Below are 10811 nucleotides of genomic sequence, written 5' to 3'. Positions count from 1 at the left end.
GTTGTAGTTTGCTTGTTTATGAATACTAGCAGAGTACCCGTCCTGCGTACGGATTTGGCATATAAGGTATAAAATGCTCATTGCAGTTATACTCTGGCTTTGCGTTTGACTTAAAATTGTTAAAAATATCTGCATATAGTAATCCTTTGTTGCTGTTTGGGCAACTAGTATCGGCCATTCTGAACCATTATCAGGCCTCAAGATGTCAGATAACCACTTCATTCGAAGGTTGTTAACAGATTTCAATAAATAAAACACATACGGTACACGAATGGACACACGTTTACAAAAAAAAACGAAACAAAATCTAACGTGACCGGGCTGAAGTAAAGTCTAGACTGGCGGTCAAAGTGGTCTGTGACATCTGTATCTGGCTTCTTATCAGCAGTTTTAACTGCTCTGTATATTTAAACTCTTCATATGTGTTTCTGGTTAAACTGTCCTCTGTGAAATGTAAAACTTCCATATTATGATTGATGTCTGAATAATTGTGGTTATGTAACACCATAATTAAGAAAAATGAATAATTTTCCCCTACATTTCATGTCCAGACCATAGAAATGAGACCTCTCCCAGCTTTCTACGGCCTCCCGTTCGCTCACAAATTAATTGTCAAATTTTGGGCTTACGGAATTACGGAAGATATACGGAAGGTTACTCTTTCAATAGAACCAAGTATATTGTTCGTCTTAAACGATACGGTAAACTTATTTTTATCCATGATATTTTTAAATGTGTTACTGATATGTGAACAAAAAATGGCTGGAATGAAATTTTGTAGTTTTTAACACAGCCGACTGTTAGTTCCAAACGTACGAAGCTACAGTGATGTCAAGCAAGTTAATTGCTAACACTTGCATGTAATTAAATGGTGTAGTGCACAACCCAACATTCCTAGCAGATAACCTTTATAAATAAGAATATTTGGTGTGATAAGACAATAGATGTATTAAAACTCTTCATTAATCTACAATGTCAAACATTAATAACATAGTTACTGTACATAAAACACCCAAAATTGAAGCTAACTTATGATTCCGAACTGCTCAATATAGTACCCGCAATGTATGGTAAAAGGTTACACCGTTTTGACCGTCAACTTTAAAATCAGTTAGTTTTTTGTTTTAGTTAAGTATATCGGAAGCCAGGTGGTTTAGCACTATATACGTTATTTACAAAAGTGATCTACGATAACAATTTTTAAACATGAATGGTCCTCTTTAAAATATTGTTTAAGTGCGTGGTTATAGAGTTAAAAAGTCCCGGAGCAGCTAAATATTACAAGAAATGATAAAGATATAGCTACAAAACATGAAAAGAGTCACTGGACATAACAATTATATTAACACATTATTCAGTGATACGCCACCCCCTCGGGGGGACAGCCCACTAGGAGACAGAAGAAAAGCTTTAAGGTAAGCATAGGTTGATGGTAATAAAGTTAAAGGTCTTTGATAGTATAACACAATGCCGCAAACCTCAACTCAAATGGACAACAGAATAAAAAATATAAGCAGTTGAAATATTTGTTGAATTTTTAATTTTTGGGGTGCCAAAATTGAATATAAGTAAACTCAGTTAAACACTCTGTAACGAGTTCTGTTCACAAAGTAGATTAAAAGGGAAAATAATTATTTAAAATAGGCTAATTTAATAGCCTATACATTAAAATAAATAAATAGCCGAAATAAATAACATACATTGACAAACACAGAAGTAACAAATATCACGGATTATTAAACAAATCGCCTCGCATTTACACCAAGCGGCTTATCACAAACCGGCCAAAAAATAAATACAGTAATATACCCTCATTCAAGGGGTGATACGCAGAAGTTAAGAATGGATGGAAAGAAATTGAATTAACACACTCACTCCCGTGTGTCTGGAGACTCTACGTACAGAGAAGTGTGACGGCCGGTACTGAACCTGGTAACACACTCACACACACACACGCGCGCACACACACATACATACATCACTTCGAAAACAACTTTTTTGGGTCCAGGGGGGCCCAAAACGAATATATCCACTCAAAACTTAAACTCGAAAATTTTGACGAAAACAATACTTTCTCCATATACTATGGTATAAGAGGAGGAAGTAAAGAGTAGTCTAAACATGAAAACAAGTATTTTTTGTAAGTTTCTTTAAGAAATTCAAATGTGTGGGAACCAACCAACACCAACACACACAAAAGTTTGCTAACACGATTTTAAATCATATCGAAGTTAATTTAAAACAAATTTTACAGCGAAATTGTATTGAATTAAAATTAGTAGGTATAATTTTTAATACTAAACTTATACTAACGCTATTTTTCTTATTTTTCATTGTTGAGTCTTGGGAATAATGAGTAAAGTTTAAAGCCAATTAAAGTTAAAGCTCAATTAAAGCTTAATTAAGTCAATATAAAGTTCTTTCGTCTCAGCAGTTTTCCTTGGATATAACCAATAAAGGTCGTCTCTTATAATTCAATAATACATCAGGTTTATGCTTATAATTGTAATTTGTTTAATATATATCTCAATATTGTAATATGCTTGATTAGGTTAAGAAGCATTACACTATTAGGTTGGATTAGATTATTTGAATGGCGACCTATACAAAATACTACCACTATTAATGCTATACTATTTTTGTTACGGTACTGTACGGTACTGCGTAAGAACTTTGGAAATAAATACACAATGATTTTTGTTTGTTATACCGTAAAAAAACCCCTTGATTATTTTATCGTGGGGTTGGCTTGAACAAAGGTTTGCACGTTTTTTTTTACACAGGTTCAACTTTCAAACATTCATCGTTGATATTATATTTGATTTTAGAATAAAATATTAAAAAATGCCACTTCCTTTAATAGTTACACGAAGAACTTATTGCAATTGCATCTGAATAATCAGGAATCAGAACTCTCAATATTTTTTGGGTCTTGTGGTTGACACAGAACATAAAAACCCTTGAAAGGATGGACTGTAAATTGGTTATGACTGATAATAGTCGTAATAGTCTATTGTTTTTTTCTTAATAAATAGTTTTTGAGATACTTTTTGGGTCTTGCTATTTTGGTTTGGTTCAAATGGAACGTAAATTAATATTACAATATCATATTATTGAGGAACAATCCATTTATGATGTAGTATTTGTATTTCAGCATTCTTCTGATAAACAATCAACTATATTGACTTAATGTCAAAATTCGTATAGTTTCTCTATGACGTGTTACAACATGATGAGTCGATATAATGATCATTGTATAATATTGGAACTAAACCTGTCATCAAAGGATAAGATTGCTCAAAGCTTGGATTAGTACTTTTTGACGAATTAGCTCGACAATGGTACAGATTCTAATTACAAATCAGCGTGCTCATGTTTCAATAACGACCAAGGGACTCTTAGTCGTATCTTCGAGACTCTCTCTTCAACTGAAATTTGTAGCTTACTTTATTATTTTTGTTTGTTTTGATGTATTGTTTTCTTTAGGGTGCTAACACAATTTACTAGGGTAATTAAGTAAATCATTGGTAGTAATTATACATTTTATTTTGTCGAGTCACTTTTAGGTATAATCAAAACTACAAAATGCTTAGGTAACCGCAGTTAATTTTTGCATTATCGCAAGCAAGATATTTTACTTATTACATAAATCCATAATTAGAAATTTGTTGTAAATATATATATTTATAGTATGTTTAGGGATATTACAGTTTTCAAGAATTATCATAAACAGATTTAAATTTTACAGTTATGAATACAAACTGTACTGTTATTATTTGACTTAATACAACAACAACAAAAATTATTTGATAAAATTAATCTCTGATAGTTATGAAATTAGAGCAATAGACTGATATATTTCTTGTACTTTATAGACCTATATCGGTTAGGTCACAATGTATGAGAGTGAAAATCAAATCAAATCAAATCGATTTTATTTCCACAATATATAAAAATTTACAATTTTTCAAAAAAATAAAATACAAATATATATAGTCTTGAAGCATTATAGAGTAAATTGATTACGTAAATTAATTCTAGTAAAATTAAATTTATAAAGTTATAATAGTAAAAACTTAAATACTAGTTGAATGTTTGCTCCGGCTTGAATAATAACTAATGTAATAGATAAGGAAATGAGTCTACATGGACCTCAGTGGTCTGTGCGTAGACTCGAGTTGTTAAAAATTATATATATTTTTGAGCTAATTTGAAATAGAAGAAAAAGTTTAAGATTAAATAAAAATTTACTATGTGCTATGGGAACGTGTAAAGATAAAGATAAGTTTAAAGATTATATAAAAAATTGGAGTAAATATTAGTTTAAATTTTTATGAACAGAATTGTTTAAGGAGAAGCCAATAAATAAAAATGGAAAAGAATTTTGTTGGTTGCAAGAGTTTGCAGAGGCTGCCATAAAGTGTTATGGTAAAGTTTACCATAAAGTGAGATATCAAGTTGTCACCAAAGAGATAATGAAGTGCCTCAAAAGGGAGCCAACTTGGTCTTGTAGTTTTTAATCATAAGTGTGTATGAATCTTATCTTGTTATGATATGTACGTACGAAACTATACCTTACACCTACATATGGATGATAGCTAATAATTACACTTGCAGTATGACCATACTTATGCATAGGTATCGTAATAATCTCATTTGATGGCCAATGCTTATTGGAGTATGAAAATATTAAAATTCTAGTCGTCTTCTTGGATAGTAAGCCATAAATTTTATACCAAATATATAACAATATTCACTGGTTGAGGGGTCTATGCCAAATTATTTTGCAGATTATTTGCACCGGGGAATTTAAACTTCACTTTAACAGCCTTTGGTCTCAACGGTGAAGTCATTCTGATGAAAAGTAGTTCAACAACTGCGAAACAAACGCGTTTTGGTATAAATGTCATATTTCCGGTCATGGCGACATTGTTGGTATGGGATCTTTGCTAACCTTGATGTACAAGGTCCTCACTCTCAGGTAGCGAGAGGTACATGAGCGAGAGGTTGAGGTTTTGTGATGAGATCTCTCTTAGATCTAATTGTGAGCCAAAGCTTCACTGCGAGGTTAAATCTTGGTAAAAAATGAAAAGACTTAAACCCCCCCCCCATACACGGTCCGACATGTCAGCAGACATGTACGGCCTGCGGTCCGTCTGCCAACTCTGTAAAGTCTGGATGTTACCATACACGATCCGACAAGTCAGTAGACATGTACGGACTGCGGTCCGTCTGCCAACTCTGTAAAGTCTGGATGTTACCATACACGGTCCGACATGTCAGTAGACATGTACGGACTGCGGTCCGTCTGCCAACTCTGTAAAGTCTGGATGTTACCATACACGATCCGACAAGTCAGTAGACATGTACGGACTGCGGTCCGTCTGCCAACTCTGTAAAGTCTGGATGTTACCATACACGGTCCGACAAGTCAGTAGACATGTACGGACTGCGGTCCGTCTGCCAACTCTGTAAAGTCTGGATGTTACCATACACGATCCGACAAGTCAGTAGACATGTACGGACTGCGGTCCGTCTGCCAACTCTGTAAAGTCTGGATGTTACCATACACGGTCCGACATGTCAGTAGACATGTACGGACTGCGGTCCGTCTGCCAACTCTGTAAAGTCTGGATGTTACCATACACGATCCGACAAGTCAGTAGACATGTACGGACTGCGGTCCGTCTGCCAACTCTGTAAAGTCTGGATGTTACCATACACGATCCGACAAGTCAGTAGACATGTACGGACTGCGGTCCGTCTGCCAACTCTGTAAAGTCTGGATGTTACCATACACGATCCGACAAGTCAGTAGACATGTACGGACTGCGGTCCGTCTGCCAACTCTGTAAAGTCTGGATGTTACCATACACGGTCCGACATGTCAGTAGACATGTACGGACTGCGGTCCGTCTGCCAACTCTGTAAAGTCTGGATGTTACCATACACGATCCGACAAGTCAGTAGACATGTACGGACTGCGGTCCGTCTGCCAACTCTGTAAAGTCTGGATGTTACCATACACGGTCCGACATGTCAGTAGACATGTACGGACTGCGGTCCGTCTGCCAACTCTGTAAAGTCTGGATGTTACCATACACGATCCGACAAGTCAGTAGACATGTACGGACTGCGGTCCGTCTGCCAACTCTGTAAAGTCTGGATGTTACCATACACGATCCGACAAGTCAGTAGACATGTACGGACTGCGGTCCGTCTGCCAACTCTGTAAAGTCTGGATGTTACCATACACGATCCGACAAGTCAGTAGACATGTACGGACTGCGGTCCGTCTGCCAACTCTGTAAAGTCTGGATGTTACCATACACGATCCGACAAGTCAGTAGACATGTACGGACTGCGGTCCGTCTGCCAACTCTGTAAAGTCTGGATGTTACCATACACGGTCCGACATGTCAGCAGACATGTACGGCCTGCGGTCCGTCTGCCAACTCTGTAAAGTCTGGATGTTACCATACACGATCCGACAAGTCAGTAGACATGTACGGACTGCGGTCCGTCTGCCAACTCTGTAAAGTCTGGATGTTACCATACACGATCCGACAAGTCAGTAGACATGTACGGCCTGCGGTCCGTCTGCCAACTCTGTCAAGTCTGGATGTTACCATACACGATCCGACATCTCAGCAGACATGTCCGGTCTGCGGTCCGTCTGCCAACTCTGTCAAGTCTGGATGTTACCATACACGATCCGACATCTCAGCAGACATGTCCGGTCTGCGGTCCGTCTGCCAACTCTGTAAAGTCTGGATGTTACCATACACGATCCGACATGTCAGCAGACATGTACGGACTGCGGTCCGTCTGCCAACTCTGTCAAGTCTGGATGTTACCATACACGATCCGACATGTCAGCAGACATGTACGGACTGCGGTCCGTCTGCCAACTCTGTCAAGTCTGGATGTTACCATACACGATCCGACATGTCAGCAGACATGTACGGACTGCGGTCCGTCTGCCAACTCTGTCAAGTCTGGATGTTACCATACACGATCCGACATCTCAGCAGACATGTCCGGTCTGCGGTCCGTCTGCCAACTCTGTCAAGTCTGGATGTTACCATACACGATCCGACATGTCAGCAGACATGTACGGACTGCGGTCCGTCTGCCAACTCTGTAAAGTCTGGATGTTACCATACACGATCCGACATCTCAGCAGACATGTACGGACTGCGGTCCGTCTGCCAACTCTGTAAAGTCTGGATGTTACCATACACGGTCCGACAAGTCAGTAGACATGTACGGACTGCGGTCCGTCTGCCAACTCTGTAAAGTCTGGATGTTACCATACACGATCCGACATCTCAGCAGACATGTCCGGTCTGCGGTCCGTCTGCCAACTCTGTAAAGTCTGGATGTTACCATACACGATCCGACAAGTCAGTAGACATGTACGGCCTGCGGTCCGTCTGCCAACTCTGTCAAGTCTGGATGTTACCATACACGATCCGACATCTCAGCAGACATGTCCGGTCTGCGGTCCGTCTGCCAACTCTGTCAAGTCTGGATGTTACCATACACGATCCGACATCTCAGCAGACATGTCCGGTCTGCGGTCCGTCTGCCAACTCTGTCAAGTCTGGATGTTACCATACACGATCCGACAAGTCAGTAGACATGTACGGACTGCGGTCCGTCTGCCAACTCTGTAAAGTCTGGATGTTACCATACACGATCCGACATCTCAGCAGACATGTCCGGTCTGCGGTCCGTCTGCCAACTCTGTAAAGTCTGGATGTTACCATACACGATCCGACATCTCAGCAGACATGTACGGACTGCGGTCCGTCTGCCAACTCTGTAAAGTCTGGATGTTACCATACACGATCCGACATCTCAGCAGACATGTCCGGTCTGCGGTCCGTCTGCCAACTCTGTCAAGTCTGGATGTTACCATACACGATCCGACATCTCAGCAGACATGTACGGACTGCGGTCCGTCTGCCAACTCTGTCAAGTCTGGATGTTACCATACACGATCCGACAAGTCAGTAGACATGTACGGACTGCGGTCCGTCTGCCAACTCTGTAAAGTCTGGATGTTACCATACACGATCCGACATCTCAGCAGACATGTCCGGTCTGCGGTCCGTCTGCCAACTCTGTCAAGTCTGGATGTTACCATACACGGTCCGACATCTCAGCAGACATGTCCGGTCTGCGGTCCGTCTGCCAACTCTGTCAAGTCTGGATGTTACCATACACGGTCCGACATCTCAGCAGACATGTCCGGTCTGCGGTCCGTCTGCCAACTCTGTCAAGTCTGGATGTTACCATACACTATCCGACCAGTGTTCCGACCGAGGCTTTAACGGTCCGACGCGGTCGGAGTCGGATGAGTCAGCAGACATGTCTTCCAACATGTCGAGCCGTGTATGGAGGGTTGAAGTCTTTCCTGCCTCGGATCAGAGTTGTATGGTAACATTCTTTTCTTTTACGTTTGGTAACATTACCCTAAACACTTGCAACCAATACTTTCAACGAAGCTCTTGTAAAGTTATTTCAAACATCCAAGTTGGTTATAGGTTTTGATTTGTTATTATCTCTCAACATAAAAAATGTATTTAAACAGTAGAACGCGTTTTTAAATTTTGTTTCACTTTCAAACCATTTATTGGTTTTTTGGTGTAGGCCTGAGTTTTTTTCAAACACAGGTTTGAAACTGGTTTACAGTTTAAATAAAATACGGGTTTGTTTATTCATATAATATTACTGTTATGAAAACACTGAGGATTTTTGTAAATATTGTCTAATGACAATGGAGTGGTTGTGATTTATTGCATCCATACTACTGCCAAACGAAAAAGTATGATTCAAATTGTTTATCTATGTAAAAATATATAGACTATAGATAACTTGTATAGAGTATAAATAAGCTGTTCAATAGGAACTTCCGGAAAGTGTAACAGAACATTTAATCTGACGGTCCATTAACTGTCCCTAAACTGCTGCGATAAAGGACACCGTAATAAGGCCTTGTAACATTAAGCTATCAAGTGAAGATGCCCTTATTACTGAGCTTTCTTTTTTGTGTGACTTTTAACCTTACAGTTTGCTATGTTTTACTATAGTTTAAATTCAAAATATTTTTGCGTAGAGTTCGCTTGAGTAGAATAATATAATAGTTTTAAGTAAGTATGAACACTTAAAAGATATTCACTTAAAGAATGTAAAGGTTATGACCTTTTACAGTTTTAACTCCCCTGTAATCAGCAGCTCTACATTTTAAATGAGTGTATTTAATATTTTTAATTTAACTGTAAATCCTTTCACTAAAATATAATTAGATACAAGCAATCGAAGTTTGAGATAAGGAAAACTAGGAATATACCAATTGGTACGTAGACTAATACTATTGCATTACAGCAAAACTTTTTAAATACTTTTAACATTTATATTTTATTCATTGTTTAAGAAATTTCGGAACAGTTAACCTATACTTAATTAGAATACAAAGTTATTAATAAAAATAAATTAAAAAACTTAGAAAAAGTGAATTTTATTTTATATGTCTCTGTTGGTTTTACTGTTGTTTTTTTTTTGGATTTTCAACATTCGTACTACCTGCATATTACTTGATTTTATCTGGTTAAAATCACACTCGAACAGTCATTTCAAGAATCAGAAAGTCAATAATTCTTTTCTACCTAATGTCAATAAAGTTTATTATTAGATTATTTCATGGTAAAAATAAATTGGCAATTCAATAGCTAAATGAAAGTCGTTACATTTATTCATCAGTTTACATTATTGCTGTAACTGTGTCTGTTGTTACTCACAATATTAATATAATTCTATTCAAAGTCAATAAAAGCGTACGACGAATATTTTAGTAAAAAAGCTAGTGAAAATACTAATTCCAGTAAATAGCATAACTTGTCATTCAGAACATTTAAACTATATGAAAATAAATGTTATAAGTAGAATATCTTAGTTTGCAAGGTCACGTAATCCTGGATAAACACTCAGCTGAGACTTGACTAACAGTGTTGGTTCACTACATTGTACCTCATCACTCTCTCTTATCTATTGTCCCAGCGCCACTCGCAGACGTGTAGTTATTCATTTAAAAAGTAGAATGGCTAAATCCGAGGTCACGTTAGGCTATTTAAACACTCCGCTGAAACTTGACTAAGAATCTTGGGTCACTACATTGTACCTCATCACTCTCTTATCTATTGTCCCAGCGCCACTCGCAGACGTGTAGTTGTCCCAGCACCACTCGCAGACGTGTAGTTATTCAGTCAACCAGTAGTATGATTAGCTTACGAGGTCACGTAATGCTGGATAAACACTCCGCTGAAACTTGACTAAGAATCTTGGTTTGCTACATTGTACCTCATCACTCTCTCTTATCTATTGTCCCAGTTCCACTCGCAGACGTGTAGTTGTCCCAGCACCACTCGCAGACGTGTAGTTATTCAGTCAACCAGTAGTATGATTAGCTTACGAGGTCACGTAATGCTGGATAAACACTCCGCTGAGGCTTGACTAATAGTCTCGGCTCGCTACATTGTACCTCATCACTCTCTCTTATCTATTGTCCCAGTGCCACTCGCAGACGTGTAGTTGTCCCAGCACCACTCGCAGACGTGTAGTTATTCAGTCAACCAGTAGTATGATTAGCTTACGAGGTCACGTAATGCTGGATAAACACTCCGCTGAAACTTGACTAAGAATCTTGGTTTGCTACATTGTACCTCATCACTCTCTCTTATCTATTGTCCCAGTGCCACTCGCAGACGTGTAGTTGTCCCAGCACCACTCGCAGACGTGTAGTTATT

Source organism: Macrosteles quadrilineatus, unplaced genomic scaffold (genome assembly GCF_028750875.1).
Source record: "Macrosteles quadrilineatus isolate MER2022 unplaced genomic scaffold, UCM_ALF_1.0 Scaffold_2__2_contigs__length_208266976, whole genome shotgun sequence".
In the NCBI taxonomy this organism is placed as follows: domain Eukaryota; kingdom Metazoa; phylum Arthropoda; class Insecta; order Hemiptera; family Cicadellidae; genus Macrosteles; species Macrosteles quadrilineatus.
This window is presented reverse-complemented; position numbering follows the sequence as displayed.